General features: G+C 39.3%; 1 protein-coding gene across 1 annotated transcript in view; it reads left to right on the top strand.

The window, feature by feature from the left end:
• Positions 1–7487, top strand: part of RGS7BP (regulator of G-protein signaling 7 binding protein) — a 243880-nt gene that overhangs the window by 121498 nt on the left and 114895 nt on the right. The window lies entirely within an intron of this gene.

Consider the following 7487-nt stretch of genomic DNA (forward strand, 5'->3'; position numbering starts at 1 on the left):
TCTCTGCTTTTGGCTAAGATCCAGCATTAGCTATAATATCCCTAGTACCACAACCTCTTCTAAACCCATCTTGCACATCTGGCAGTTCTCTGCTGATGTGCACTGTTGCCATAAGCATTGAAATTTAAACATAAATAATTATAATTAGCAATTTATATCTCACACTAATCTAGTTCAAGTGTTCCGTAACCAAAGAAAGCTACTCTATTGCCATCAAATATAACATCATATATACAATTCCCCTGCTCCTTAATACTTCAAATTGTTCTCCACAGGTTGTATCAACCTCCCATGGGAACTTTGCTCTATCCCTTCTGGGGATGTTTTTAGACTGTTTTTCACAACCTAAGAGTTTGAAGGGAGCTTTGGTGGCATATTCCATAAGAAGCTATGCTGCTAAGATAAAGGCAACACCTCTCTGGCTGTTCAAATCTACAAGTGGCTCCATAGGAGAAACATGGGCAACCTCCTCTTATGTGATTTACAGCCTCTGAAAACCTGCTGGAGCAACTGTTGTTGATTTTAGGTTCCTCAAGTCGAGTACAACCCATAGCACCCCTATCAACAACAGATCTGAACCCTGTCCTATACTGTGTCAACCTCACACTTCCTGATATGCTGGAGCTCACTGCAACGGCTATTGTGTCTACCCACCTCGCAGACAGTCTTCCCCTCCTTCGAATGAGTTTGAGACTTTTGAATGGACATTGAATGATTCCTTTCACTGGCATAAATATGCATTTCCATAAGTAGAAATACGTTTGAATATTTTCATATATTGGTTAGCCTTTTATCCTTCATATGCTCAGTTCATCATTTAAAGTTATTTAAAATTGGAAAATGTTTACTCTATAGTGATAGATAAAAAAAAAACACACAACACAGTCAACCAAAAACTGATCTATATTAAATTTGATCGAATGAAAATAAATCTCCAGGAAGTTACTTTTAAAAATTTATATTAAAAGTTAGCTTAAATAGCCACAGAGAACTGCCAGATGTGCAGGCTGGATTTGGAAGAGGTTGTGGTACTAGGGATATTATAGCTAATGTTAGATGGATCTTGGCAGAAAGCAGAGAATACCAGAAGAATGTGTATCTGTGCTTCCTTGACTATGCAAAGGCTTTTGACTGTGTGGATCACAACAAGCTGTGGCTGACTCTGAGAAGAATGGGAATCCCAGAACATTTGATTGTGCTAGTGCGAAACCTCTACTTGGACCAAGAGGCAGTCGTCAGAACAGAGCAGGGAGACACTGATGGTTCAAAATCAAGAAGGGGGTTAGTGATGTATTTTATCTCCATACCTTTTCAATCTGTATGCAGAACAGATCATCTGAGACGCTGGGCTCTATGAGGAGGAATGTGGCATCAGAATTGGTGGAAGAATCATCAACAACCTGTGTTATGCAGATGACACAACCCTTCTTGCTGAAACTGAGGAGGACCTGAAGAGGACTGCAGACTTCAATATGAATTGAAGCTCAACATCAAGAAAACAAAGATTCTCACCACTGGGACAATTGGCAGCATCAGTATGGATGGTGAGAGATTGATATAGTTAACAGTTTTAGTTTACTTGGTTCCACAGTCAACACTCTTGGTAACAGCAGCCAGGAAATTAGGAGATGAATTGCATTGGGAAAGTCAGCTGTGAGGGACCTCTCAAGAGTACGGAAGAGAAACAACATCAGGCTGGAGACTAAGGTGCACCTGATCCAGGCTATAGTCTTTGCAATTATGTGCTATGCATTGCAGAGTTGGATAGTAAATAGGGATGATAGAAAGAGAATTAATGCCTTTGAGCTGTGGTGCTGGAGAAGAGTGTTGAATATACCGTGGACTGCAAGGAGAACAAACAGTTTTGTCCTGGAGAGGGTGAAGCCAGAATGCTCCTTGGAGTCAAGGATTCTGAAGCTTCATCTGACATACTATAGGCATTTTGCAAGGAAGGACTGGGTAGAGGGATGGCACAGAAGAGAAAGACCGTCCATGAGGTGGATTGATTCAGAAACTGGGGTAATGGAGGTAGGTGTAACAGAGACAGTGAGATTGGCCAGGATTGGGCAGGGTTTAGGGCTGTTGTACATAGGATCACTATGAGTTGCAGGCAACACGACATATAATAACATATAATAACAACAACAACTAATATTTTTATTTGACATTGTTCTTTTCTCGTAGGACACTGTGTATTCACCTGAAATACACTAGAGGGGTGTGTGTGTGTGTGTGTGTGCGTGCGCGTGCATGTGTATGTGTAGTGAGGGGGGTTGTATGAGCAAAGAAAAGTATCAAGAGAAGAAAGGCATTTCAAGATTTGTGTCTTTAATTAGATGGCATGTTTAAATTGCAGTGTAAACTGCCTTTCATAATTTATTGTAAAGGGAAATGAGTTTTTTCACATAATTTGGAAGTTCCACATATTCTCATTTCTGAAATTTAACTTAAGCACATCCTAGTCTAAATAGCTTGGAAACGTGATGACATCAAGAGAGAGAGACAGAGGAGAGGAGAGGAGAGGAGAGGAGAGGAGAGGAGAGGAGAGGGAAAGCTATTTTGTTTAAAAAATTCTTAAATAGAAATCATAGCAGAGAAGATAAAAGATTAATTCCTGCCCACATGAATCCTTGCAGGATCTGTTCTATGTACCATGTACCACTGCAACATTAGTAGTCAGCAAATGCACTTAAACTCTCACACATGCTGAAGCAGGTGTGTATTCTGTCCATTCTTTCTTTCTGTCGTACTGTCAGCTAAGCTTCTTTCAACTGATATCTTGTTTTCAGCCTACACCCATTTTTCTCATTTCCATGATACACACGACTTGACAGTGTTTCCCAGGCTACTGCAAGGGGTCTTCACAGCAAGTCCAGATAATACAGTCAGAATTTTCATCTGTAACAAAGACACCCTGAGAGCTATCTTCCTCCCTTTTCACGGAGACTGTAGGCCCCTGCCAGTTCTACAACCTGACATCCTTCAAGCATTGTTCATTAGCTATAGGCATATGGAGTATCCATTACACATCTCTGAAATGTTAGCTGTGTGAGCTAGACATGACTTTGCATATTCTCTGCCTTCCCTACTTCCTTCCAGATAAGTACCCCCGTAAATACATTGGTTAGAGCAGATGGCAGAGAGGCTCTAAGATCATTGCCCTTGCCTTTGAACTTCCCTGAGGCAGTGCCACCTTCTGGTTATCACTATATGGGGCTCTTTGTTAACGCATCTGCTAGTTTATAAAAGGATTCTTGCTACATTTCCTTTGATTTCCAGCAAGATGTAGGTTTATAGCAATGGGAATACAGCATGAGATCAGGGACAAGAATTGAAAGAAGGCCAAATTTGAAGCAAAACTTCTTAAACATCATGGTCTTAAAATTAAAATCTTGCCAGTAAAACCTGGTGTGCAAACCAGATAGAATTTGCAACCTGAATGTACACTCCCCAGGAGGTCTCTCAGAAGAATCTGCCAAGTGGTGCTTGGCTTCTCAAGGATGCCTGTCAAGCAAAATGCCACACTACTGCAGCCCTGGAGCCTCTCCTGGTTTTCCATCTGCTCAAATTTGAGCTAAGGTGTAGTTTTGTATCTACTTACTAAGATTCCCTAATGTGTATGCTGTATGACATCTGAAAGCATTTTTCTTTCCATGTGACTTCCTGGAATATGCTCAGATGTTTACTGAAGCTACTCTTTTGCTTAATGAAGCTAGTTATCTGGTCATGTGTTCTGATTTTGCGGTGCTTGACAGAATTTCCTTCTTTAAATACCAACCTTCACCACTTATCAGGCCAACATTATTGCATTTTTTCCTTAGGATGCTAGATATCTCCCTATCTTTAGTAACTCTCTTTTTAAATGCCAACACATCATATTTCGGCCTCATATTAACAGGAATTAATTGATAGAAAATAGAAGCAAGAACAGAACACAGGGAAAATGGAAAAGTGAGAACAAATAGGGTATAAAACTAAGGGAAGGAAGTTCTAATATAAGAGGTGGAAGAAGACAAAGCAAACTTTATCGGTCCAGTAATTCTGCCAACTGTTAATCTCCGTTTCAGCAATTAAATATTGTCTTTACACTATGTTAAGGAGCTGTCAGGGACCTTTCCAGATTACTGAAAAGCAACACCGTCAGTCTAGAGACTAAGGTGTGCCTGATCCAAGCCATGATCTTCCCAATTGTTTGTTATGCATCAGAGAGATAGATAATGACTAAGAAATTACAACAATGCCTTCAAGTTGTGATGCTGGAGAAGAACATACCATGAACCACCAAGAAAACAAATAGGTCTGTCTTTGAAAGGGTGAAACCAAGTTTCTTCTTGGAGACTAGAATTTTGAAGTTCCATCTCACATTATTTGGGCATGGAGCCAGAAAGAACCAGTCTTTGGAGAAGGATATCATGCTCAGAAAGGTGGAGGGACAGCACAAGAGAGGAAGACCTGGGATGAGATGGATTGATACAGTAACTGGAGCAATGAGATGTAGATGTGTCAGTGTCAGTGAGACCAGCTCAGGTCAGGGCAGGCTTCAGAGCTATTGTACATAGGGTCACTATAAGTTGGAGATGACTCAACATTGCATAACAACAACATAACATGTGTCAATGTTATGGTACTTAAAAAATCATACATAAAGGTGGGATTTACTTTTTTAGAAGAAATTGTTTTAAATCATTTAAAACTGCAATGAAAGATTCTACTCAAACTCAGGAAAATACTCAAGCCTAGTAAGCATACTTTTAAGGGGGAAAACAATGAATGCATGAAGAATTTCTGAAAGTAATTGTCATGTTTCAGACATTTTATGAGATGTCTAAATCATAATCCAAATAAATAATGTTGTGTTATAAAAACATTCATGCTCTTAGAAATAATAATCCATAGGGAGTTGTACTGCTTACCCAAATGCTAGGCTTCTCTGGTAGTTCAAATCCACTAGCAGCTTTGAGGGGGAAAATGAAGCACTCTCCTGCCAAGCGATTTACAGCCTCAGAACCCCGTGGGAGGGTCATCTATGTATTAGTTCCAATTGTGACAGTGATGAGTTTGAGGGGTTTTGGTTTTGGTGGTGTTGTTTTTTTTTTCATAAGAACATTCATTCTTTAATATAATTTTATTATTTCACACTGGCATATAGCTCTAATCATGCTATTCTTTAGCACTTCTTTTGGGTTTGGTGTTTTTATCAGCAGTATGGTTCTAATAAGCGAATGTTTTCATACTGAAGAGTTTTAATCATCTGTGAACTTGTTAGAAATCAAATTCTCCAGCTCTACTTCAGACAGGGAGCTCTGGTGACTTTGTGATAAGGAAATGTGCTGCCAATCCAAAATATTGTGATTTGAGTCCACCAGCTGCTCCACGGGAGAAATATGCCTCCGAAAACCCACTGTAGGGTCAAGTAGGAGTTGATACTAACTCCATGGCATTCAACAACAACACCTTCAGAGAGATTGAATTAAAATCAGTATAGTGTGTTAATTCAGCTTTCAAAAGACAGGTGATCCTGATACACTTTGAAGTTTAATAAACATTCATCTATTCCATAGTTTTCAGAGCAGAGGGGGTTTATTCCCCCGCTGGTTTAAACCACTTTATTCATGTCCAGAGACATGAAATTAGAGCAAATTCAAATTTTCAGTATTTAGCTAACCTGGAATGCTAACCAGAATGGAAAAACTTATAGGTCATAGCTCTGCAATGAGAGTCAAGTATGGATGTGGCTTGACACTGAATTATTGTCATGAATGTAGAGAGTGGCAAACATCATTCAAACTGGACACACAGCCACTGTCTTTGAGTGGGAATCAGTGTTTTTACTCAGCTAGTCAAAATATTTGGTTGTTATTCAAGGCCTGTGCTGACCTTGAGTCCTAAGGAAGAGATTTCTAGCAAGACTTTGAATCATATTTCCCCCATTGCAGTCAGTGTTCTAGTTCATCCACGTTTTAAAAATTTGAGTCCATTTTAGTGTTACTTCATCAGCCGTTACTTAACCAGGCTGAGCAAATTCAAAACTATTTTTTAAATTTTTAGTATCATTTCCTTCAAAGTAAGTTGTGTAAAATGAGCTGGAAGAAAACAATATAACTCAATATTTTTTAAATTCTTCTTTTCTAATATCTATTTTGGTGCATATTTTAATATATTCTAAATAGCAGTGTCACTGCATACAAATAATTTATCATTAGGTACAGATTGTGTATTAAGAGTTCATGCTTCTTTCTTTTTTTCTTGAAAGGCATATAAATTGTACATTGATATGCAAAATTTGAAGACCACTAGTGTATAGTATTTTTAAACTCTTTTGCTCCAAACCCAGCTGAATCACTTTTAAAAATCAGCTAGCCACTGACAACTTTATATAATCGCACTTATGTACTTATCGTATGCCTCTGTTCTAAACTGCTTTGTAAATTATTCATAGTGCTCATTCCTCTTCTTGTGGAGAGAAATCTCACATTTCCATAAAGTGGTAAAAAGGGGTCGCTAAACTGAGATGTTGGTGAATAATATTGAACAAAGCAAAGCCTGCCAAAAGAACAGATATCCATCTTAGAAGTGCAGCCAGATGCTCCTTAGAGTGAGGGTGAGACTCAGTGTAATGTGCTTTTGGAAGTGTTCTCAAGAGGACTCAGTCTCTAAAGAAAGACATCATACTTGGTAAATATAGAGGATTGGAGAAAAGGAAGGTGATTTCGCTAGGAGGTAAATTGACAACAGTGGCCACAACAGACTTAAGTATAGCAGAGAATGTGAGGATGTGTGAAGTCAGGCAAGGATCACGTCTGCCATATGGAGGGTCCTCAAGACTTGGAGCCAACGCAGTGGCACCTAACAACTATAGCCCTGCACTCTGAACACACTTTATTTGAAAATAAAGTAATGATATCCAGTGGCCTGGTGGCAAGAAGCTGCAGTGCAATCCTGAAGGCACGTGGTTCGAGGCCACCAGCTGCTTTGCTGGAAAAGGATGGACAATCTCCTCCCATGCGATTAACTGCTTCTGAAAACCTGCTGGAGGATCATATATGGGTTGGTTCCAACTCTATGGTACACAACAACAACAATCTCATGAATAGCATCAATATCACCTTCCCATACCTAAGGCTGATATTGATATGAATTGCATCCCAATGTCAAGAAAAGAAAGATTCTTACCACTGAAACAATAGGCAACATCATATTGGATGGAGAAGGGATTGAAATTGTCAATAACTTCATCTTGTTCAGATCCACAGTTAACACTGTTGGTCTGCAGTCATGGACCTCTCCAAGTTATTGAGGAATAATGATGTCAGATTGAGGACTAAGGTGTATCTGATTCATGCCATGGTTTTCCTGAACACTTGCTATGCATTTGATAATGAATAGGGATGATAGAAGAATTGATGCCTTTGAGATGTTGGAGAAGAGGTTTTGGAGAAAAGCCCTGAACATCCCATGGACTTCCAAAAGAACAAATAAATAGATCT

This window comes from Elephantulus edwardii, unplaced genomic scaffold (genome assembly GCF_000299155.1).
Source record: "Elephantulus edwardii isolate Elephantulus edwardi_28Jun2011 unplaced genomic scaffold, EleEdw1.0 scaffold00254, whole genome shotgun sequence".
Taxonomy (NCBI): Eukaryota; Metazoa; Chordata; class Mammalia; order Macroscelidea; family Macroscelididae; genus Elephantulus; species Elephantulus edwardii.